The sequence below is a fragment of the Pseudophryne corroboree genome, chromosome 3, assembly GCF_028390025.1.
Source record: "Pseudophryne corroboree isolate aPseCor3 chromosome 3, aPseCor3.hap2, whole genome shotgun sequence".
Classification (NCBI taxonomy): domain Eukaryota; kingdom Metazoa; phylum Chordata; class Amphibia; order Anura; family Myobatrachidae; genus Pseudophryne; species Pseudophryne corroboree.
Window position 1 is genome coordinate 331414450 of NC_086446.1, and position 23469 is coordinate 331437918.

A 23469-nucleotide genomic window follows, 5' to 3' on the forward strand; every position below is an offset into this window, starting at 1 on the left:
ATGGTTCCATTATCTTATTGATGTCAAAAGCATCAAGTGAATTTTGCTTTTGCCAATCCATTAAAAAAGTATATACTTACGCATATTTATTAAACTGTCAACCATTTGGTGGTATATCGGGTATACTGTAGATTCCATTTTGTCTAAGTAACCTTGAGTGGCTTCAAGAAGTCTCATTTTGACAAATAAAAAACTGTCAAAATGAAATTGCAGGTTTTTATCTTACCTTGCTTTTTTCTAAGAAACAATGAGTGGCTTAAAAGAATAGGCTCTTTTTGACAAACAAAAAGGTCAACAATTAATTGCAGGTTTTTGTTTTTTTCTTTCTTCTTTGTCTGTAAGCTTAAGTTGCACACAGTATGAGACAAGTCTTAGGTTCCAACTATCAGAAAAGTTCAAACTCTATAGGAACCCCTAAATCTTGGCACTGAACTTTCCAAATATGCATACTTGGACAAAAATTTACCTTAAGGAAACATTTTAGCTATGCTACCAATACATTTTTAAATTGTTATGGTATTTTTAAAATGTAACATCTTTTTTTCCAGCTTATTGCATTTTTTTATTAAATAATTTGAGCTTTACTTTAAAAATGGTAAAATCTGAATAAGAAATTATTTAGCTTGTGGCTTGTTGGTCTGGGTGTATGATTTTTGCTTTGAGTGGAAAAGGCACCAGGTTCATATCCTGGATTAGCCTGTTTTCTCAGGTTCTTTAAAAGTGCTTAGTTCTATTATCTGATAGTATTTTAAAATACTTACTAATGTATTCCAACAGTTTCACTTCCAATTTTATTAGTATACATGAAAAAGCATTAGCAGTTGGCTCATTGGTCTAGGGGTATGATTCTCGCTTAGGGTGCGAGAGGTCCCGGGTTCAAATCCCGGACGAGCCCATCTTCTCAGATTTTTTTAAATACCATGGTTCCATTATATGATTGATGTCAAAAGCATCAAGTGAATTTTGCTTTTGAAAATCCATAAAAAAAGTATATACTTATGCATATTTAGTAAACTGTCTACCATTTGGTGGTATATTGGGTATACTGTAGATTCCATTTTGTCTAAGTAATCTTAAGTGGCTTCAAAGAAGTCTCATTTTGACAAATTAAAAACTGTCAAAATGAAATTACAGGTTTTTCTCTTACCTTGCTTTTTTCTAAAAAAACAATGAGTGGCTTCAAAGAATAGGCTCTTTTTGACAAACAAAAAGGTCAACAATTAATTGCAGGTTTTTGTTTTTTTTCTTTCTTCTTGGTCTGTATGCTTAAGTTGCACACAGTATGAGACAAGTCTTAGGTTCCAACTATCAGAAAAGTTCAAACTCTATAGGAACCCCTAAATCTTGGCACTGAACTTTCCAAATATGCATACTTGGACAAAAATTTACCTTAAGGAAACATTTTAGCTATGCTACCAATACATTTTTAAATTGTTATGGTATTTTTAAAATGTAACATCTTTTTTTCCAGCTTATTGCATTTTTTTTATTAAATAATTTGAGCTTTACTTTAAAAATGGTAAAATCTGAATAAGAAATTATTTAGCTTGTGGCTTGTTGGTCTGGGTGTATGATTTTTGCTGTGGGTGCAAAAGGCCCCAGATTCATATCCTGGATAAGCCTGTTTTCTCAGGTTCTTTAAAAGTGCTTAGTTCTATTATCTGATAGTATTTTAAAATACTTACTAATGTATTCCAACAGTTTCACTTCCAATTTCATTAGTATACATGAAAAACGCATGAACAGTTGGCTCGTTGGTCTAGGGGTATGATTCTCGCTTAGGGTGCGAGAGGTCCCGGGTTCAAATCCCGGACGAGCCCATCTTCTCAGATTATTTTAAATTCCATGGTTCCATTATCTGATTGATGTCAAAAGCATCAAGTGAATTTTGCTTTTGAAAATCCATAAAAAATATATACTTATGCATATTTAGTAAACTGTCAACCATTTGGTGGTATATTGGGTATACTGTAGATTCCATTTTGTCTAAGTAACCTTGAGTGGCTTCAAAGAAGTCTCATTTTGACAAATAAAAAACTATCAAAATGAAATTACAGGTTTTTATCTTACCCTGCTTTTTTCTAAGAAACAATGAGTGGCTTAAAAGAATAGGCTCTTTTTGACAAACAAAAAGGTCAACAATTAATTGCAGGTTTTTGTTTTTTTCTTTCTTCTTGGTCTGTATGCTTAAGTTGCACACAGTAAGAGACAAGTCTTAGGTTCCAACTATCATAAAAGTTCAAACGCTATAGGAACCCCTAAATCTTGGCACTGAACTTTCCAAATATGCATACTTGGACAAAAATTTACCTTAAGGAAACATTTTAGCTATGCTACCAATACATTTTTTAATTGTTATGGTATTTTTAAAATGTAACATCTTTTTTTCCAGCGTATTGCATTTTTTTTATTAAATAATTTGAGTTTTACTTTAAAAATGGTAAAATCTGAATAAGAAATTATTTAGCTTGTGGCTTGTTGGTCTGGGTGTATGATTTTTGCTTTGGGTGGAAAAGGCCCCAGGTTCATATCCTGGATTAGCCTATTTTAGCAGGTTCTTTAAAAGTGCTTAGTTCTATTATCTGATAGTATTTTAAAATACTTACTAATGTATTCCAACAGTTTCACTTCCAATTTCATTTGTATACATGAAAAATGCATGAACAGTTGGCTCGTTGGTCTAGGGGTATGATTCTCGCTTAGGGTGCGAGAGATCCCGGGTTCAAATCCTGGGCGAGCCTATCTTCTCAGATTATTTTAAATCCCATGGTTCCATTAACTGATTGATGTCAAAAGCATCAAGTGAATTTTGCTTTTGAAAATCCATAAAAAAATATATACTTATGCATATTTAGTAAACTGTCTACCATTTGGTGGTATATTGGGTATACTGTAGATTCCATTTTGTCTAAGTAATCTTGAGTGGCTTCAAAGAAGTCTCATTTTGACAAATTAAAAACTGTCAAAATGAAATTACAGGTTTTTCTCTTACCTTGCTTTTTTCTAAAAAACAATGAGTGGCTTCAAAGAATAGGCTCTTTTTGACAAACAAAAAGGTCAACAATTAATTGCAGGTTTTTGTTTTTTTCTTTCTTCTTGGTCTGTATGCTTAAGTTGCACACAGTATGAGACAAGTCTTAGGTTCCAACTATCAGAAAAGTTCAAACTCTATAGGAACCCCTAAATCTTGGCACTGAACTTTCCAAATATGCATACTTGGACAAAAATTTACCTTAAGGAAACATTTTAGCTATGCTACCAATACATTTTTAAATTGTTATGGTATTTTTAAAATGTAACATCTTTTTTTCCAGCTTATTGCATTTTTTTTATTAAATAATTTGAGCTTTACTTTAAAAATGGTAAAATCTGAATAAGAAATTATTTAGCTTGTGGCTTGTTGGTCTGGGTGTATGATTTTTGCTGTGGGTGCAAAAGGCCCCAGATTCATATCCTGGATAAGCCTGTTTTCTCAGGTTCTTTAAAAGTGCTTAGTTCTATTATCTGATAGTATTTTAAAATACTTACTAATGTATTCCAACAGTTTCACTTCCAATTTTATTAGTATACATGAAAAATGCATAAACAGTTGGCTCGTTGGTCTAGGGGTATGATTCTCGCTTAGGGTGCGAGAGATCCAGGGTTCAGATCTCGGACGAGCTCAAATTCTCAGGTTCTTTTAAATCCAATGGTTCCATTATCTGATTGATGTCAAAAGCATCAAGTGAATTTTGCTTTTGCCAATCCATCAAAAAAGTATATACTTATGCATATTTAGTAAACTGTCAACCATTTGGTGGTATATTGGGTATTCTGTAGATTCCATTTTGTCTAAGTAATCTTGTGTGGCTTCAAAGAAGTCTCATTTTGACAAATTAAAAACTGTCAAAATGAAATTACAGGTTTTTCTCTTACCTTGCTTTTTTCTAAGAAACAATGAGTGGCTTCAAAGAATAGGCTCTTTTTGACAAACAAAAAGGTCAACAATAAATTGCAGGTTTTTGTTTTTTTCTTTCTTCTTGGACTGTTTGCATAAGTTGCACACAGTATGAGACAAGTCTTAGGTTCCAACTAAACGAAAAGTTCAAACTCTTTAGGAACCCCTAAATCTTGGCACTGAACTTTCCAAATATGCATACTTGGACAAAAATTTACCTTAAGGAAACATTTTAGCTATGCTACCAATACATTTTTAAATTGTTATGGTATTTTTAAAATGTAACATCTTTTTTTCCAGCTTATTGCATTTTTTTATTAAATAATTTGAGTTTTAATTTAAAAATGGTAAAATCTGAATAAGAAATTATTTAGCTTGTGGCTTGTTGGTCTGGGTGTATGATTTTTGCTTTGGGTGCAAAAGGCCCCTGGTTCATATCCTGGATGAGCCTGTTTTCTTAGGTTCTTTAAAAGTGCTTAGTTCTAATATCTGATAGTATTTTAAAATACTTACTAATGTATTCCAACAGGTTCACTTCCAATTTCATTAGTATGCATCAAAATGCATGAACAGTTGGCTCGTTGGTCTAGGGGTATGATTCTCCCTTAGGGTGCGAGAGGTCCCGGGTTCAAATCCCGGACGAGCCCATTTTCTCAGGTTCTTTTAAATCCCATGGTTCCATTATCTGATTGATGTCAAAAGCATCAAGTGAATATTGCTTTTGCCAATCCATCAAAAAAGTATATACTTAAGCATATTTAGTTAACTGTCAACCATTGGGTGGTATATTGGGTATACTGTAGATTCCACTTTGTCTAAGTAACCTTGAGTGGCTTCAAAGAAGTCTCATTTTGACAAATTAAAAACTGTCAAAATGAAATTACAGGTTTTTATCTTGCCTTGCTTTTTTCTAAGAAACAATGAGTGGCTTAAAAGAATAGGCTCTTTTTGACAAACAAAAAGGTCAACAATTAATTGCAGGTTTTTGTTTTTTTCTTTCTTCTTGGTCTGTATGCTTAAGTTGCACACAGTATGAGACAAGTCTTAGGTTCCAACTATCAGAAAAGTTCAAACTCTATAGGAACCCCTAAATCTTGGCACTGAACTTTCCAAATATGCATACTTGGACAAAAATTTACCTTAAGGAAACATTTTAGCTATGCTACCAATACATTTTTAAATTGTTATGGTATTTTTAAAATGTAACATCTTTTTTTCCAGCTTATTGCATTTTTTTATTAAATAATTTGAGTTTTACTTTAAAAATGGTAAAATCTGAATAAGAAATTATTTAGCTTGTGGCTTGTTGGTCTGGGTGTATGATTTTTGCTTTGAGTGGAAAAGGCACCAGGTTCATATCCTGGATTAGCCTGTTTTCTCAGGTTCTTTAAAAGTGCTTAGTTCTATTATCTGATAGTATTTTAAAATACTTACTAATGTATTCCAACAGTTTCACTTCCAATTTCATTAGTATACATGAAAAATGCATGAACAGTTGGCTCGTTGGTCTAGGGGTATGATTCTCGCTTAGGGTGCGAGAGGGTCTGGGTTCAAATCCCGGACGAGCCCATCTTCTCAGATTCTTTTAAATCCCATGGTTCCATTATCTGATTGATGTCAAAAGCATCAAGTGAATTTTGCTTTTGAAAATCCATAAAAAAATATATACTTATGCATATTTAGTAAACTGTCAACCATTTGGTGGTATATTGGGTATACTGTAGATTCCATTTTGTCTAAGTAATCTTGAGTGGCTTCAAAGAAGTCTCATTTTGACAAATTAAAAACTGTCAAAATGAAATTACAGGTTTTTCTCTTACCCTGCTTTTTTCTAAGAAACAATGAGTGGCTTCAAAGAATAGGCTCTTTTTGACAAACAAAAAGGTCAACAATTAATTGCAGGTTTTTTTTCTTTCTTTCTTCTTGGTCTGTATGCATAAGTTGCACACAGTATGAGACAAGTCTTAGGTTCCAACTATCAGAAAAGTTTAATCTCTATAGGAACCCCTAAATCTTGGCACTGAACTTTCCAAATATGCATACTAGGACAAAAATTTACCTTAAGGAAACATTTTAGCTATGCTACCAATACATTTTTAAATTGTTATGGTATTTTTAAAATGTAACATCTTTTTTTCCAGCTTATTGCATTTTTTTATTAAATAATTTGAGCTTTACTTTAAAAATGGTAAAATCTGAATAAGAAATAATTTAGCTTGTGGCTTGTTGGTCTGGGTGTATGATTTTTGCTGTGGGTGCAAAAGGCCCCAGATTCATATCCTGGATAAGCCTGTTTTCTCAGGTTCTTTAAAAGTGCTTAGTTCTATTATCTGATAGTATTTTAAAATACTTACTAATGTATTCCAACAGTTTCACTTCCAATTTTATTAGTATACATGAACAAGCATTAACAGTTGGCTCGTTGGTCTAGGGGTATGATTCTCGCTTAGGGTGCGAGAGGTCCCGGGTTCAAATCCCGGATGAGCCCATCTTCTCAGGTTCTTTTAAATCCCATGGTTCCATTATCTTATTGATGTCAAAAGCATCAAGTGAATTTTGCTTTTGCCAATCCATTAAAAAAGTATATACTTACGCATATTTATTAAACTGTCAACCATTTGGTGGTATATCGGGTATACTGTAGATTCCATTTTGTCTAAGTAACCTTGAGTGGCTTCAAGAAGTCTCATTTTGACAAATAAAAAACTGTCAAAATGAAATTGCAGGTTTTTATCTTACCTTGCTTTTTTCTAAGAAACAATGAGTGGCTTAAAAGAATAGGCTCTTTTTGACAAACAAAAAGGTCAACAATTAATTGCAGGTTTTTGTTTTTTTCTTTCTTCTTTGTCTGTAAGCTTAAGTTGCACACAGTATGAGACAAGTCTTAGGTTCCAACTATCAGAAAAGTTCAAACTCTATAGGAACCCCTAAATCTTGGCACTGAACTTTCCAAATATGCATACTTGGACAAAAATTTACCTTAAGGAAACATTTTAGCTATGCTACCAATACATTTTTAAATTGTTATGGTATTTTTAAAATGTAACATCTTTTTTTCCAGCTTATTGCATTTTTTTATTAAATAATTTGAGCTTTACTTTAAAAATGGTAAAATCTGAATAAGAAATTATTTAGCTTGTGGCTTGTTGGTCTGGGTGTATGATTTTTGCTTTGAGTGGAAAAGGCACCAGGTTCATATCCTGGATTAGCCTGTTTTCTCAGGTTCTTTAAAAGTGCTTAGTTCTATTATCTGATAGTATTTTAAAATACTTACTAATGTATTCCAACAGTTTCACTTCCAATTTTATTAGTATACATGAAAAAGCATTAGCAGTTGGCTCATTGGTCTAGGGGTATGATTCTCGCTTAGGGTGCGAGAGGTCCCGGGTTCAAATCCCGGACGAGCCCATCTTCTCAGATTCTTTTAAATACCATGGTTCCATTATATGATTGATGTCAAAAGCATCAAGTGAATTTTGCTTTTGAAAATCCATAAAAAAAGTATATACTTATGCATATTTAGTAAACTGTCTACCATTTGGTGGTATATTGGGTATACTGTAGATTCCATTTTGTCTAAGTAATCTTGAGTGGCTTCAAAGAAGTCTCATTTTGACAAATTAAAAACTGTCAAAATGAAATTACAGGTTTTTCTCTTACCTTGCTTTTTTCTAAAAAAACAATGAGTGGCTTCAAAGAATAGGCTCTTTTTGACAAACAAAAAGGTCAACAATTAATTGCAGGTTTTTGTTTTTTTTCTTTCTTCTTGGTCTGTATGCTTAAGTTGCACACAGTATGAGACAAGTCTTAGGTTCCAACTATCAGAAAAGTTCAAACTCTATAGGAACCCCTAAATCTTGGCACTGAACTTTCCAAATATGCATACTTGGACAAAAATTTATCTTAAGGAAACATTTTAGCTATGCTACCAATACATTTTTAAATTGTTATGGTATTTTTAAAATGTAACATCTTTTTTTCAGCTTATTGCATTTTTTTTATTAAATAATTTGAGCTTTACTTTAAAAATGGTAAAATCTGAATAAGAAATTATTTAGCTTGTGGCTTGTTAGTCTGGGTGTATGATTTTTGCTTTGGGTGCAAAGGGCCCCAGATTCATATCCTGGATAAGCCTGTTTTCTCAGGTTCTTTAAAAGTGCTTAGTTCTATTATCTGATAGTATTTTAAAATACTTACTAATGTATTCCAACAGTTTCACTTCCAATTTCATTAGTATACATGCAAAATGCATGAACAGTTGGCTCGTTGGTCTAGGGGTATGATTCTCGCTTAGGGTGCGAGAGATCCCGGGTTCAAATCCTGGGCGAGCCTATCTTCTCAGATTATTTTAAATCCCATGGTTCCATTAACTGATTGATGTCAAAAGCATCAAGTGAATTTTGCTTTTGAAAATCCATAAAAAAATATATACTTATGCATATTTATTAAACTGTCAACCATTTGGTGGTATATCGGGTATACTGTAGATTCCATTTTGTCTAAGTAACCTTGAGTGGCTTCAAGAAGTCTCATTTTGACAAATAAAAAACTGTCAAAATGAAATTGCAGGTTTTTATCTTACCTTGCTTTTTTCTAAGAAACAATGAGTGGCTTAAAAGAATAGGCTCTTTTTGACAAACAAAAAGGTCAACAATTAATTGCAGGTTTTTGTTTTTTTCTTTCTTCTTTGTCTGTAAGCTTAAGTTGCACACAGTATGAGACAAGTCTTAGGTTCCAACTATCAGAAAAGTTCAAACTCTATAGGAACCCCTAAATCTTGGCACTGAACTTTCCAAATATGCATACTTGGACAAAAATTTACCTTAAGGAAACATTTTAGCTATGCTACCAATACATTTTTAAATTGTTATGGTATTTTTAAAATGTAACATCTTTTTTTCCAGCTTATTGCATTTTTTTATTAAATAATTTGAGTTTTACTTTAAAAATGGTAAAATCTGAATAAGAAATTATTTAGCTTGTGGCTTGTTGGTCTGGGTGTTTGATTTTTGCTTTGAGTGGAAAAGGCACCAGGTTCATATCCTGGATTAGCCTGTTTTCTCAGGTTTTTTAAAAGTGCTTAGTTCTATTATCTGATAGTATTTTAAAATACTTACTAATGTATTCCAACAGATTCACTTCCAATTTCATTAGTATACATGAAAAATGCATGAACAGTTGGCTCGTTGGTCTAGGGGTATGATTCTCGCTTAGGGTGCGAGAGGGCCCGGGTTCAAATCCCAGACGAGCCCATCTTCTCAGATTCTTTTAAATCCCATGGTTCCATTATCTGATTGATGTCAAAAGCATCAAGTGAATTTTGCTTTTTAAAATCCATAAAAAAATATATACTTATGCATATTTAGTAAACTGTCAACCATTTGGTGGTATATTGGGTATACTGTAGATTCCATTTTGTCTAAGTAATCTTGAGTGGCTTCAAAGGAGTCTCATTTTGACAAATTAAAAACTGTCAAAATGAAATTACAGGTTTTTCTCTTACCTTGCTTTTTTCTAAGAAACAATGAGTGGCTTCAAAGAATAGGCTCTTTTTGACAAACAAAAAGGTCAACAATTAATTGCAGGTTTTTGTTTTTTTCTTTCTTCTTGGTCTATATGCATAAGTTGCACACAGTATGAGACAAGTCTTAGGTTCCAACTATCAGAAAAGTTCAAACTCTATAGGAACCCCTAAATCTTGGCACTGAACTTTCCAAATATGCATACTTGGACAAAAATTTACCTTAAGGAAACATTTTAGCTATGCTACCAATACATTTTTAAATTGTTATGGTATTTTTAAAATGTAACATCTTTTTTTCCAGCTTATTGCATTTTTTTATTAAATAATTTGAGCTTTACTTTAAAAATGGTAAAATCTGAATAAGAAATTATTTAGCTTGTGGCTTGTTGGTCTGGGTGTATGATTTTTGCTTTGAGTGGAAAAGGCACCAGGTTCATATCCTGGATTAGCCTGTTTTCTCAGGTTCTTTAAAAGTGCTTAGTTCTATTATCTGATAGTATTTTAAAATACTTACTAATGTATTCCAACAGTTTCACTTCCAATTTTATTAGTATACATGAAAAAGCATTAGCAGTTGGCTCATTGGTCTAGGGGTATGATTCTCGCTTAGGGTGCGAGAGGTCCCGGGTTCAAATCCCGGACGAGCCCATCTTCTCAGATTCTTTTAAATACCATGGTTCCATTATATGATTGATGTCAAAAGCATCAAGTGAATTTTGCTTTTGAAAATCCATAAAAAAAGTATATACTTATGCATATTTAGTAAACTGTCTACCATTTGGTGGTATATTGGGTATACTGTAGATTCCATTTTGTCTAAGTAATCTTGAGTGGCTTCAAAGAAGTCTCATTTTGACAAATTAAAAACTGTCAAAATGAAATTACAGGTTTTTCTCTTACCTTGCTTTTTTCTAAAAAAACAATGAGTGGCTTCAAAGAATAGGCTCTTTTTGACAAACAAAAAGGTCAACAATTAATTGCAGGTTTTTGTTTTTTTTCTTTCTTCTTGGTCTGTATGCTTAAGTTGCACACAGTATGAGACAAGTCTTAGGTTCCAACTATCAGAAAAGTTCAAACTCTATAGGAACCCCTAAATCTTGGCACTGAACTTTCCAAATATGCATACTTGGACAAAAATTTATCTTAAGGAAACATTTTAGCTATGCTACCAATACATTTTTAAATTGTTATGGTATTTTTAAAATGTAACATCTTTTTTTCAGCTTATTGCATTTTTTTTATTAAATAATTTGAGCTTTACTTTAAAAATGGTAAAATCTGAATAAGAAATTATTTAGCTTGTGGCTTGTTAGTCTGGGTGTATGATTTTTGCTTTGGGTGCAAAGGGCCCCAGATTCATATCCTGGATAAGCCTGTTTTCTCAGGTTCTTTAAAAGTGCTTAGTTCTATTATCTGATAGTATTTTAAAATACTTACTAATGTATTCCAACAGTTTCACTTCCAATTTCATTAGTATACATGCAAAATGCATGAACAGTTGGCTCGTTGGTCTAGGGGTATGATTCTCGCTTAGGGTGCGAGAGATCCCGGGTTCAAATCCTGGGCGAGCCTATCTTCTCAGATTATTTTAAATCCCATGGTTCCATTAACTGATTGATGTCAAAAGCATCAAGTGAATTTTGCTTTTGAAAATCCATAAAAAAATATATACTTATGCATATTTATTAAACTGTCAACCATTTGGTGGTATATCGGGTATACTGTAGATTCCATTTTGTCTAAGTAACCTTGAGTGGCTTCAAGAAGTCTCATTTTGACAAATAAAAAACTGTCAAAATGAAATTGCAGGTTTTTATCTTACCTTGCTTTTTTCTAAGAAACAATGAGTGGCTTAAAAGAATAGGCTCTTTTTGACAAACAAAAAGGTCAACAATTAATTGCAGGTTTTTGTTTTTTTCTTTCTTCTTTGTCTGTAAGCTTAAGTTGCACACAGTATGAGACAAGTCTTAGGTTCCAACTATCAGAAAAGTTCAAACTCTATAGGAACCCCTAAATCTTGGCACTGAACTTTCCAAATATGCATACTTGGACAAAAATTTACCTTAAGGAAACATTTTAGCTATGCTACCAATACATTTTTAAATTGTTATGGTATTTTTAAAATGTAACATCTTTTTTTCCAGCTTATTGCATTTTTTTATTAAATAATTTGAGTTTTACTTTAAAAATGGTAAAATCTGAATAAGAAATTATTTAGCTTGTGGCTTGTTGGTCTGGGTGTTTGATTTTTGCTTTGAGTGGAAAAGGCACCAGGTTCATATCCTGGATTAGCCTGTTTTCTCAGGTTTTTTAAAAGTGCTTAGTTCTATTATCTGATAGTATTTTAAAATACTTACTAATGTATTCCAACAGATTCACTTCCAATTTCATTAGTATACATGAAAAATGCATGAACAGTTGGCTCGTTGGTCTAGGGGTATGATTCTCGCTTAGGGTGCGAGAGGGCCCGGGTTCAAATCCCAGACGAGCCCATCTTCTCAGATTCTTTTAAATCCCATGGTTCCATTATCTGATTGATGTCAAAAGCATCAAGTGAATTTTGCTTTTTAAAATCCATAAAAAAATATATACTTATGCATATTTAGTAAACTGTCAACCATTTGGTGGTATATTGGGTATACTGTAGATTCCATTTTGTCTAAGTAATCTTGAGTGGCTTCAAAGGAGTCTCATTTTGACAAATTAAAAACTGTCAAAATGAAATTACAGGTTTTTCTCTTACCTTGCTTTTTTCTAAGAAACAATGAGTGGCTTCAAAGAATAGGCTCTTTTTGACAAACAAAAAGGTCAACAATTAATTGCAGGTTTTTGTTTTTTTCTTTCTTCTTGGTCTATATGCATAAGTTGCACACAGTATGAGACAAGTCTTAGGTTCCAACTATCAGAAAAGTTCAAACTCTATAGGAACCCCTAAATCTTGGCACTGAACTTTCCAAATATGCATACTTGGACAAAAATTTACCTTAAGGAAACATTTTAGCTATGCTACCAATACATTTTTAAATTGTTATGGTATTTTTAAAATGTAACATCTTTTTTTCCAGCTTATTGCATTTTTTTATTAAATAATTTGAGCTTTACTTTAAAAATGGTAAAATCTGAATAAGAAATTATTTAGCTTGTGGCTTGTTGGTCTGGGTGTATGATTTTTGCTTTGAGTGGAAAAGGCACCAGGTTCATATCCTGGATTAGCCTGTTTTCTCAGGTTCTTTAAAAGTGCTTAGTTCTATTATCTGATAGTATTTTAAAATACTTACTAATGTATTCCAACAGTTTCACTTCCAATTTTATTAGTATACATGAAAAAGCATTAGCAGTTGGCTCATTGGTCTAGGGGTATGATTCTCGCTTAGGGTGCGAGAGGTCCCGGGTTCAAATCCCGGACGAGCCCATCTTCTCATGTTCTTTTAAATCCCATGGTTCCATTATCTTATTGATGTCAAAAGCATCAAGTGAATTTTGCTTTTGCCAATCCATCAAAAAAGTATATACTTATGCATATTTAGTAAACTGTCAACCATTTGGTGGTATATTGGGTATACTGTAGATTCCATTTTGTCTAAGTAACCTTGAGTGGCTTCAAGAAGTCTCATTTTGACAAATAAAAAACTGTCAAAATGAAATTGCAGGTTTGTATCTTACCTTGCTTTTTTCTAAGAAACAATGAGTGGCTTAAAAGAATAGGCTCTTTTTGACAAACAAAAAGGTCAACAATTATTTGCAGGTTTTTGTTTTTTTCTTTCTTCTTGGTCTGTATGCATAAGTTGCACACAGTATGAGACAAGTCTTAGGTTCCAACTATCAGAAAAGTTCAAACTCTATAGGAACCCCTAAATCTTGGCACTGAACTTTCCAAATATGCATACTTGGACAAAAATTTACCTTAAGGAAACATTTTAGCTATGCTACCAATACATTTTTAAATTGTTATGGTATTTTTAAAATGTAACATCTTTTTTTCCAGCTTATTGCATTTTTTTATTAAATAATTTGAGCTTTACTTTAAAAATGGTAAAATCTGAATAAGAAATTATTTAGCTTGTGGCTTGTTGGTCTGGGTGTATGATTTTTGCTTTGGGTGCAAAAGGCCCCAGATTCATATCCTGGATAAGCCTGTTTTCTCAGGTTCTTTAAAAGTGCTTAGTTCTATTATCTGATAGTATTTTAAAATACTTACTAATGTATTCCAACAGTTTCACTTCCAATTTCATTAGTATACATGAAAAATGCATGAACAGTTGCCTCGTTGGTCTAGGGGTATGATTCTCGCTTAGGGTGTGAGAGGTCCTGGGTTCAAATACCGGACGAGCCCATCTTCTCAGATACTTTTAAATCCCATGGTTCCATTATCTGATTGATGTCAAAAGCATCAAGTGAATTTTCCTTTTGAAAATCCATAAAAAAATATATACTTATGCATATTTAGTAAACTGTCAACCATTTGGTGGTATATTGGGTATACTGTAAATTCCATTTTGTCTAAGTAACCTTGAGTGGCTTCAAAGAAGTCTCATTTTGACAAATTAAAAACTGTCAAAATGAAATTACAGGTTTTTCTCTTACCCTGCTTTTTTCTAAGAAACAATGAGTGGCTTCAAAGAATAGGCTCTTTTTGACAAACAAAAAGGTCAACAATTAATTGCAGGTTTTTGTTTTTTTCTTTCTTCTTGGTCTGTATGCATAAGTTGCACACAGTATGAGACAAGTCTTAGGTTCCAACTATCAGAAAAGTTTAAACTCTATAGGAACCCCTAAATCTTGGCACTGAACTTTCCAAATATGCATACTTGGACAAAAATTTACCTTAAGGAAACATTTTAGCTATGCTACCAATACATTTTTTAATTGTTATGGTATTTTTAAAATGTAACATCTTTTTTTCCAGCGTATTGCATTTTTTTATTAAATAATTTGAGTTTTACTTTAAAAATGGTAAAATCTGAATAAGAAATTATTTAACTTGTGGCTTGTTGGTCTGGGTGTATGATTTTTGCTTTGGGTGCAAAAGGCCCCAGATTCATATCCTGGATAAGCCTGTTTTCTCAGGTTCTTTAAAAGTGCTTAGTTCTATTATCTGATAGTATTTTAAAATACTTACTAATGTATTCCAACAGTTTCACTTCCAATTTCATTAGTATACATGAAAAATACATGAACAATTGGCTCGTTGGTCTAGGGGTATGATTCTCGCTTAGGGTGCGAGAGGTCCCGGGTTCAAATCCCGGACGAGCCCATCTTCTCAGATTATTTTAAATTCCATGGTTCCATTAACTGATTGATGTCAAAAGAATCAAGTAAATTTTGCTTTTGAAAATCCATAAAAAAATATATACATATGCATATTTAGTAAACTGTCTACCATTTGGTGGTATATTGGGTATACTGTAGATTCCATTTTGTCTAAGTAATCTTGAGTGGCTTCAAAGAAGTCTCATTTTGACAAATTAAAAACTGTCAAAATGAAATTACAGGTTTTTCTCTTACCTTGCTTTTTTCTAAGAAACAATGAGTGGCTTCAAAGAATAGGCTCTTTTTGACAAACAAAAAGGTCAACAATTAATTGCAGGTTTTTGTTTTTTTCTTTCTTCTTGGTCTGAATGCTTAAGTTGCACACAGTATGAGACAAGTCTTAGGTTCCAACTATCAGAAAAGTTCAAACTCTATAGGAACCCCTAAATCTTGGCACTGAACTTTCCAAATATGCATACTAGGACAAAAATGTACCTTAAGGAAACATTTTAGCTATGCTACCAATACATTTTTAAATTGTTATGGTATTTTTAAAATGTAACATCTTTTTTTCCAACTTATTGCATTTTTTAATTAAATAATTTGAGTTTTACTTTAAAAATGGTAAAATCTGAATAAGAAATTATTTAGCTTGTGGCTTGTTGGTCTGGGTGTATGATTTTTGCTTTGAGTGGAAAAGGCACCAGGTTCATATCCTGGATTAGCCTGTTTTCTCAGGTTCTTTAAAAGTGCTTAGTTTTATTATCTGATAGTATTTTAAAATACTTACTAATGTATTCCAACAGTTTCACTTCCAATTTCATTAGTATACATGAAAAATGCATGAACAGTTGGCTCGTTGGTCTAGGGGTATGATTCTCGCTTAGGGTGCGAGAGGTCCCGGGTTCAAATCCTGGACGAGCCCATCTTCTCATATTCTTTTAAATCCCATGGTTACATTATCTGATTGATGTCAAAAGCATCAAGTGAATTTTGCTTTTGAAAATCCATAAAAAATATATACTTATGCATATTTAGTAAACTGTCAACCATTTGGTGGTATATTGGGTATACTGTAGATTCCATTTTGTCTAAGTAACCTTGAGTGGCTTCAAAGAAGTCTCATTTTGACAAATTAAAAAACTATCAAAATGAAATTACAGGTTTTTATCTTACCCTGCTTTTTTCTAAGAAACAATGAGTGGCTTAAAAGAATAGGCTCTTTTTGACAAACAAAAAGGTCAACAATTAATTGCAGGTTTTTGTTTTTTTCTTTCTTCTTGGTCTGTAAGCTTAAATTGCACACAGTATGAGACAAGTCTTAGGTTCCAACTATCAGAAAAGTTCAAACTCTATAGGAACCCCTAAATCTTGGCACTGAACTTTCCAAATATGCATACTTGGACAAAAATTAACCTTAAGGAAACATTTTAGCTATGCTACCAATACATTTTTTAATTGTTATGGTATTTTTAAAATGTAACATCTTTTTTTCCAGCGTATTGCATTTTTTTATTAAATAATTTGAGTTTTACTTTAAAAATGGTAAAATCTGAATAAGAAATTATTTAACTTGTGGCTTGTTGGTCTATGTGTATGATTTTTGCTTTGGGTGCAAAAGGCCCCAGATTCATATCCTGGATAAGCCTGTTTTCTCAGGTTCTTTAAAAGTGCTTAGTTCTATTATCTGATAGTATTTTAAAATACTTACTAATGTATTCCAACAGTTTCACTTCCAATTTAATTAGTATACATGAAAAATGCATGAACAGTTGGCTCGTTGGTCTAGGGGTATGATTCTCGCTTAGGGTGCGAGAGGTCCCGGGTTCAAATCCCGGACGAGCCCATCTTTCAGATTATTTTAAATTCCATGGTTCCATTAACTGATTGATGTCAAAAGAATCAAGTTAATTTTGCTTTTGAAAATCCATAAAAAAATATATACATATGCATATTTAGTAAACTGTCTACCATTTGGTGGTATATTGGGTATACTGTAGATTCCATTTTGTCTAAGTAATCTTGAGTGGCTTCAAAGAAGTCTCATTTTGACAAATTAAAAACTGTCAAAATGAAATTACAGGTTTTTCTCTTACCTTGCTTTTTTCTAAGAAACAATGAGTGGCTTCAAAGAATAGGCTCTTTTTGACAAACAAAAAGGTCAACAATTAATTGCAGGTTTTTGTTTTTTTCTTTCTTCTTGGTCTGAATGCTTAAGTTGCACACAGTATGAGACAAGTCTTAGGTTCCAACTATCAGAAAAGTTCAAACTCTATAGGAACCCCTAAATCTTGGCACTGAACTTTCCAAATATGCATACTTGGACAAAAATTAACCTTAAGGAAACATTTTAGCTATGCTACCAATACATTTTTTAATTGTTATGGTATTTTTAAAATGTAACATCTTTTTTTCCAGCGTATTGCATTTTTTTATTAAATAATTTGAGTTTTACTTTAAAAATGGTAAAATCTGAATAAGAAATTATTTAACTTGTGGCTTGTTGGTCTGGGTGTATGATTTTTGCTTTGGGTGCAAAAGGCCCCAGATTCATATCCTGGATAAGCCTGTTTTCTCAGGTTCTTTAAAAGTGCTTAGTTCTATTATCTGATAGTATTTTAAAATACTTACTAATGTATTCCAACAGTTTCACTTCCAATTTCATTTGTATACATGAAAAATGCATGAACAGTTGGCTCGTTGGTCTAGGGGTATGATTCTCGCTTAGGGTGCGAGAGATCCCGGGTTCAAATCCTGGGCGAGCCTATCTTCTCAGATTATTTTAAATCCCATGGTTCCATTAACTGATTGATGTCAAAAGCATCAAGTGAATTTTGCTTTTGAAAATCCATAAAAAAATATATACTTATGCATATTTAGTAAACTGTCTACCATTTGGTGGTATATTGGGTATACTGTAGATTCCATTTTGTCTAAGTAATCTTGAGTGGCTTCAAAGAAGTCTCATTTTGACAAATTAAAAACTGTCAAAATGAAATTACAGGTTTTTCTCTTACCTTGCTTTTTTCTAAGAAACAATGAGTGGCTTCAAAGAATAGGCTCTTTTTGACAAACAAAAAGGTCAACAATTAATTGCAGGTTTTTGTTTTTTTCTTTCTTCTTGGTCTGTATGCTTAAGTTGCACACAGTATGAGACAAGTCTTAGGTTCCAACTATCAGAAAAGTTCAAACTCTATAGGAACCCCTAAATCTTGGCACTGAACTTTCCAAATATGCATACTTGGACAAAAATTTACCTTAAGGAAACATTTTAGCTATGCTACCAATACATTTTTAAATTGTTATGGTATTTTTAAAATGTAACATCTTTTTTTCCAGCTTATTGCATTTTTTTTATTAAATAATTTGAGCTTTACTTTAAAAATGGTAAAATCTGAATAAGAAATTATTTAGCTTGTGGCTTGTTGGTCTGGGTGTATGATTTTTGCTGTGGGTGCAAAAGGCCCCAGATTCATATCCTGGATAAGCCTGTTTTCTCAGGTTCTTTAAAAGTGCTTAGTTCTATTATCTGATAGTATTTTAAAATACTTACTAATGTATTCCAACAGTTTCACTTCCAATTTCATTAGTATACATGAAAAACGCATGAACAGTTGGCTCGTTGGTCTAGGGGTATGATTCTCGCTTAGGGTGCGAGAGGTCCCGGGTTCAAATCCCGGACGAGCCCATCTTCTCAGATTATTTTAAATTCCATGGTTCCATTATCTGATTGATGTCAAAAGCATCAAGTGAATTTTGCTTTTGAAAATCCATAAAAAATATATACTTATGCATATTTAGTAAACTGTCAACCATTTGGTGGTATATTGGGTATACTGTAGATTCCATTTTGTCTAAGTAACCTTGAGTGGCTTCAAAGAAGTCTCATTTTGACAAATAAAAAACTATCAAAATGAAATTACAGGTTTTTATCTTACCCTGCTTTTTTCTAAGAAACAATGAGTGGCTTAAAAGAATAGGCTCTTTTTGACAAACAAAAAGGTCAACAATTAATTGCAGGTTTTTGTTTTTTTCTTTCTTCTTGGTCTGTATGCTTAAGTTGCACACAGTAAGAGACAAGTCTTAGGTTCCAACTATCATAAAAGTTCAAACGCTATAGGAACCCCTAAATCTTGGCACTGAACTTTCCAAATATGCATACTTGGACAAAAATTTACCTTAAGGAAACATTTTAGCTATGCTACCAATACATTTTTTAATTGTTATGGTATTTTTAAAATGTAACATCTTTTTTTCCAGCGTATTGCATTTTTTTTATTAAATAATTTGAGTTTTACTTTAAAAATGGTAAAATCTGAATAAGAAATTATTTAGCTTGTGGCTTGTTGGTCTGGGTGTATGATTTTTGCTTTGGGTGGAAAAGGCCCCAGGTTCATATCCTGGATTAGCCTATTTTAGCAGGTTCTTTAAAAGTGCTTAGTTCTATTATCTGATAGTATTTTAAAATACTTACTAATGTATTCCAACAGTTTCACTTCCAATTTCATTTGTATACATGAAAAATGCATGAACAGTTGGCTCGTTGGTCTAGGGGTATGATTCTCGCTTAGGGTGCGAGAGATCCCGGGTTCAAATCCTGGGCGAGCCTATCTTCTCAGATTATTTTAAATCCCATGGTTCCATTAACTGATTGATGTCAAAAGCATCAAGTGAATTTTGCTTTTGAAAATCCATAAAAAAATATATACTTATGCATATTTAGTAAACTGTCTACCATTTGGTGGTATATTGGGTATACTGTAGATTCCATTTTGTCTAAGTAATCTTGAGTGGCTTCAAAGGAGTCTCATTTTGACAAATTAAAAACTGTCAAAATGAAATTGCAGGTTTTTCTCTTACCTTGCTTTTTTCTAAAAAACAATGAGTGGCTTCAAAGAATAGGCTCTTTTTGACAAACAAAAAGGTCAACAATTAATTGCAGGTTTTTGTTTTTTTCTTTCTTCTTGGTCTGTATGCATAAGTTGCACACAGTATGAGACAAGTCTTAGGTTCCAACTATCAGAAAAGTTTAAACTCTATAGGAACCCCTAAATCTTGGCACTGAACTTTCCAAATATGCATACTTGGACAAAAATTTACCTTAAGGAAACATTTTAGCTATGCTACCAATACATTTTTAAATTGTTATGGTATTTTTAAAATGTAACATCTTTTTTTCCAGCTTATTGCATTTTTTTATTAAATAATTTGAGCTTTACTTTAAAAATGGTAAAATCTGAATAAGAAATTATTTAGCTTGTGGCTTGTTGGTCTGGGTGTATGATTTTTGCTTTGAGTGGAAAAGGCACCAGGTTCATATCCTGGATTAGCCTGTTTTCTCAGGTTCTTTAAAAGTGCTTAGTTCTATTATCTGATAGTATTTTAAAATACTTACTAATGTATTCCAACAGTTTCACTTCCAATTTTATTAGTATACATGAAAAAGCGTTAGCAGTTGGCTCATTGGTCTAGGGGTATGATTCTCGCTTAGGGTGCGAGAGGTCCCGGGTTCAAATCCCGGACGAGCCCATCTTCTCAGGTTCTTTTAAATCCCATGGTTCCATTATCTTATTGATGTCAAAAGCATCAAGTGAATTTTGCTTTTGCCAATCCATCAAAAAAGTATATACTTATGCATATTTAGTAAACTGTCAACCATTTGGTGGTATATTGGGTATACTGTAGATTCCATTTTGTCTAAGTAACCTTGAGTGGCTTCAAGAAGTCTCATTTTGACAAATAAAAAACTGTCAAAATGAAATTGCAGGTTTGTATCTTACCTTGCTTTTTTCTAAGAAACAATGAGTGGCTTAAAAGAATAGGCTCTTTTTGACAAACAAAAAGGTCAACAATTATTTGCAGGTTTTTGTTTTTTTCTTTCTTCTTGGTCTGTATGCATAAGTTGCACACAGTATGAGACAAGTCTTAGGTTCCAACTATCAGAAAAGTTCAAACTCTATAGGAACCCCTAAATCTTGGCACTGAACTTTCCAAATATGCATACTTGGACAAAAATTTACCTTAAGGAAACATTTTAGCTATGCTACCAATACATTTTTAAATTGTTATGGTATTTTTAAAATGTAACATCTTTTTTTCCAGCTTATTGCATTTTTTTATTAAATAATTTGAGCTTTACTTTAAAAATGGTAAAATCTGAATAAGAAATTATTTAGCTTGTGGCTTGTTGGTCTGGGTGTATGATTTTTGCTTTGGGTGCAAAAGGCCCCAGATTCATATCCTGGATAAGCCTGTTTTCTCAGGTTCTTTAAAAGTGCTTAGTTCTATTATCTGATAGTATTTTAAAATACTTACTAATGTATTCCAACAGTTTCACTTCCAATTTCATTAGTATACATGAAAAATGCATGAACAGTTGCCTCGTTGGTCTAGGGGTATGATTCTCGCTTAGGGTGCGAGAGGTCCTGGGTTCAAATCCCGGACGAGCCCATCTTCTCAGATACTTTTAAATCCCATGGTTCCATTATCTGATTGATGTCAAAAGCATCAAGTGAATTTTGCTTTTGAAAATCCATAAAAAAATATATACTTATGCATATTTAGTAAACTGTCAACCATTTGGTGGTATATTGGGTATACTGTAAATTCCATTTTGTCTAAGTAACCTTCAGTGGCTTCAAGAAGTCTCATTTTGACAAATAAAAAACTGTCAAAATGAAATTGCAGGTTTTTCTCTTACCTTGATTTTTTCTAAGAAACAATGAGTGGCTTAAAAGAATAGGCTCTTTTTGACAAACAAAAAGGTCAACAATTAATTGCAGGTTTTTGTTTTTTCTTTCTTCTTGGTCTGTATGCTTAAGTTGCACACAGTAAGAGACAAGTCTTAGGTTCCAACTATCATAAAAGTTCAAACTCTATAGGAACCCCTAAATCTTAGCACTGAACTTTCCAAATATGCATACTTGGACAAAAATTTACCTTAAGGAAACATTTTAGCTATGCTACCAATACATTTTTTAATTGTTATGGTATTTTTAAAATGTAACATCTTTTTTTCCAGCGTATTGCATTTTTTTTATTAAATAATTTGAGTTTTACTTTAAAAATGGTAAAATCTGAATAAGAAATTATTTAGCTTGTGGCTTGTTGGTCTGGGTGTATGATTTTTGCTTTGGGTGGAAAAGGCCCCAGGTTCATATCCTGGATTAGCCTATTTTCTCAGGTTCTTTAAAAGTGCTTAGTTCTATTATCTGATAGTATTTTAAAATACTTACTAATGTATTCCAACAGTTTCACTTCCAATTTCATTAGTATACATGCAAAATGCATGAACAGTTGGCTCGTTGGTCTAGGGGTATGATTCTCGCTTAGGATGCGAGAGAACCCGGGTTCAAATCCTGGGCGAGCCCATCTTCTCAGATTCTTTTAAATCCCATGGTTCCATTATCTGATTGATATCAAAAGCATCAAGTGAATTTTGCTTTTGAAAATCCATAAAAAAATATATACTTATGCATATTTAGTAAACTGTCTACCATTTGGTGGTATATTGGGTATACTGTAGATTCCATTTTGTCTAAGTAATCTTGAGTGGCTACAAAGAAGTCTCATTTTGACAAATTAAAAACTGTCAAAATGAAATTACAGGTTTTTCTCTTACCTTGCTTTTTTCTAAAAAACAATGAGTGGCTTCAAAGAATAGGCTCTTTTTGACAAACAAAAAGGTCAACAATTAATTGCAGGTTTTTGTTTTTTCTTTCTTCTTGGTCTGTATGCTTAAGTTGCACACAGTATGAGACAAGTCTTAGGTTCCAACTATCAGAAAAGTTCAAACTCTATAGGAACCCCTAAATCTTGGCACTGAACTTTCCAAATATGCATACTTGGACAAAAATTTACCTTAAGGAAACATTTTAGCTATGCTACCAATACATTTTTAAATTGTTATGGTATTTTTAAAATGTAACATCTTTTTTTCCAGCTTATTGCATTTTTTTATTAAATTATTTGAGTTTTACTTTAAAAATGGTAAAATCTGAATAAGAAATTATTTAGCTTGTGGCTTGTTGGTCTGGGTGTATGATTTTTGCTTTGAGTGGAAAAGGCACCAGGTTCATATCCTGGATTAGCCTGTTTTCTCAGGTTCTTTAAAAGTGCTTAGTTCTATTATCTGATAGTATTTTAAAATACTTACTAATGTATTCCAACAGTTTCACTTCCAATTTTATTAGTATACATGAAATAGCATTAGCAGTTGGCTCATTGCTCTAGGGGTATGATTCTCGCTTAGGGTGCGAGAGGCCCCGGTTCAAATCCCGGACGAGCCCATCTTCTCAGGTTATTTTAAATCCCATGGTTCCATTATCTTATTGATGTCAAAAGCATCAAGTGAATTTTGCTTTTGCCAATCCATCAAAAAAGTATATACTTATGCATATTTAGTAAACTGTCAACCATTTGGTGGTATATTGGGTATACTGTAGATAACATTTTGTCTAAGTAACCTTGAGTGGCTTCAAGAAGTCTCATTTTGACAAATAAAAAACTGTCAAAATGAAATTGCAGGTTTTTCTCTTACCTTGCTTTTTTCTAAGAAACAATGAGTGGCTTAAAAGAATAGGCTCTTTTTGACAAACAAAAGGGTCAACAATTAATTGCAGGTTTTTGTTTTTTTTCTTTCTTCTTGGTCTGTATGCTTAAGTTGCACACAGTAAGAGACAAGTCTTAGGTTCCAACTATCAGAAAAGTTCAAACTCTATAGGAACCCCTAAATCTTGGCACTGAACTTTCCAAATAT

At 32.6% G+C, this 23469-nt stretch overlaps 22 non-coding genes across 22 annotated transcripts; all 22 read left to right on the forward strand.

The window, feature by feature from the left end:
* Window positions 1-823: 823 nt before the first annotated feature.
* On the forward strand, window positions 824-895 carry TRNAP-AGG (transfer RNA proline (anticodon AGG)). Its single transcript has one exon. It is a non-coding gene; the product is annotated as a tRNA-Pro (tRNA).
* Window positions 896-1748: 853 nt separating this feature from the next.
* Window positions 1749-1820, forward strand: TRNAP-AGG (transfer RNA proline (anticodon AGG)). Its single transcript has one exon. It is a non-coding gene; the product is annotated as a tRNA-Pro (tRNA).
* An 849-nt stretch (window positions 1821-2669) lies between these two features.
* On the forward strand, window positions 2670-2741 carry TRNAP-AGG (transfer RNA proline (anticodon AGG)). The gene has a single exon. It is a non-coding gene; the product is annotated as a tRNA-Pro (tRNA).
* Window positions 2742-4512: 1771 nt separating this feature from the next.
* Window positions 4513-4584, forward strand: TRNAP-AGG (transfer RNA proline (anticodon AGG)). The gene has a single exon. It is a non-coding gene; the product is annotated as a tRNA-Pro (tRNA).
* Window positions 4585-5434: 850 nt separating this feature from the next.
* Window positions 5435-5506, forward strand: TRNAP-AGG (transfer RNA proline (anticodon AGG)). The gene has a single exon. It is a non-coding gene; the product is annotated as a tRNA-Pro (tRNA).
* An 847-nt stretch (window positions 5507-6353) lies between these two features.
* Window positions 6354-6425, forward strand: TRNAP-AGG (transfer RNA proline (anticodon AGG)). Its single transcript has one exon. It is a non-coding gene; the product is annotated as a tRNA-Pro (tRNA).
* An 848-nt stretch (window positions 6426-7273) lies between these two features.
* On the forward strand, window positions 7274-7345 carry TRNAP-AGG (transfer RNA proline (anticodon AGG)). Its single transcript has one exon. It is a non-coding gene; the product is annotated as a tRNA-Pro (tRNA).
* An 852-nt stretch (window positions 7346-8197) lies between these two features.
* Window positions 8198-8269, forward strand: TRNAP-AGG (transfer RNA proline (anticodon AGG)). Its single transcript has one exon. It is a non-coding gene; the product is annotated as a tRNA-Pro (tRNA).
* An 848-nt stretch (window positions 8270-9117) lies between these two features.
* Window positions 9118-9189, forward strand: TRNAP-AGG (transfer RNA proline (anticodon AGG)). The gene has a single exon. It is a non-coding gene; the product is annotated as a tRNA-Pro (tRNA).
* Window positions 9190-10037: 848 nt separating this feature from the next.
* On the forward strand, window positions 10038-10109 carry TRNAP-AGG (transfer RNA proline (anticodon AGG)). Its single transcript has one exon. It is a non-coding gene; the product is annotated as a tRNA-Pro (tRNA).
* An 852-nt stretch (window positions 10110-10961) lies between these two features.
* TRNAP-AGG (transfer RNA proline (anticodon AGG)) lies at window positions 10962-11033 on the forward strand. The gene has a single exon. It is a non-coding gene; the product is annotated as a tRNA-Pro (tRNA).
* An 848-nt stretch (window positions 11034-11881) lies between these two features.
* On the forward strand, window positions 11882-11953 carry TRNAP-AGG (transfer RNA proline (anticodon AGG)). The gene has a single exon. It is a non-coding gene; the product is annotated as a tRNA-Pro (tRNA).
* An 848-nt stretch (window positions 11954-12801) lies between these two features.
* On the forward strand, window positions 12802-12873 carry TRNAP-AGG (transfer RNA proline (anticodon AGG)). The gene has a single exon. It is a non-coding gene; the product is annotated as a tRNA-Pro (tRNA).
* A 1770-nt stretch (window positions 12874-14643) lies between these two features.
* TRNAP-AGG (transfer RNA proline (anticodon AGG)) lies at window positions 14644-14715 on the forward strand. Its single transcript has one exon. It is a non-coding gene; the product is annotated as a tRNA-Pro (tRNA).
* Window positions 14716-15564: 849 nt separating this feature from the next.
* Window positions 15565-15636, forward strand: TRNAP-AGG (transfer RNA proline (anticodon AGG)). The gene has a single exon. It is a non-coding gene; the product is annotated as a tRNA-Pro (tRNA).
* Window positions 15637-16485: 849 nt separating this feature from the next.
* TRNAP-AGG (transfer RNA proline (anticodon AGG)) lies at window positions 16486-16557 on the forward strand. Its single transcript has one exon. It is a non-coding gene; the product is annotated as a tRNA-Pro (tRNA).
* An 848-nt stretch (window positions 16558-17405) lies between these two features.
* TRNAP-AGG (transfer RNA proline (anticodon AGG)) lies at window positions 17406-17477 on the forward strand. The gene has a single exon. It is a non-coding gene; the product is annotated as a tRNA-Pro (tRNA).
* An 850-nt stretch (window positions 17478-18327) lies between these two features.
* TRNAP-AGG (transfer RNA proline (anticodon AGG)) lies at window positions 18328-18399 on the forward strand. Its single transcript has one exon. It is a non-coding gene; the product is annotated as a tRNA-Pro (tRNA).
* An 849-nt stretch (window positions 18400-19248) lies between these two features.
* Window positions 19249-19320, forward strand: TRNAP-AGG (transfer RNA proline (anticodon AGG)). The gene has a single exon. It is a non-coding gene; the product is annotated as a tRNA-Pro (tRNA).
* Window positions 19321-20168: 848 nt separating this feature from the next.
* On the forward strand, window positions 20169-20240 carry TRNAP-AGG (transfer RNA proline (anticodon AGG)). Its single transcript has one exon. It is a non-coding gene; the product is annotated as a tRNA-Pro (tRNA).
* Window positions 20241-21089: 849 nt separating this feature from the next.
* On the forward strand, window positions 21090-21161 carry TRNAP-AGG (transfer RNA proline (anticodon AGG)). The gene has a single exon. It is a non-coding gene; the product is annotated as a tRNA-Pro (tRNA).
* An 848-nt stretch (window positions 21162-22009) lies between these two features.
* Window positions 22010-22081, forward strand: TRNAP-AGG (transfer RNA proline (anticodon AGG)). The gene has a single exon. It is a non-coding gene; the product is annotated as a tRNA-Pro (tRNA).
* Window positions 22082-23469: the final 1388 nt, after the last annotated feature.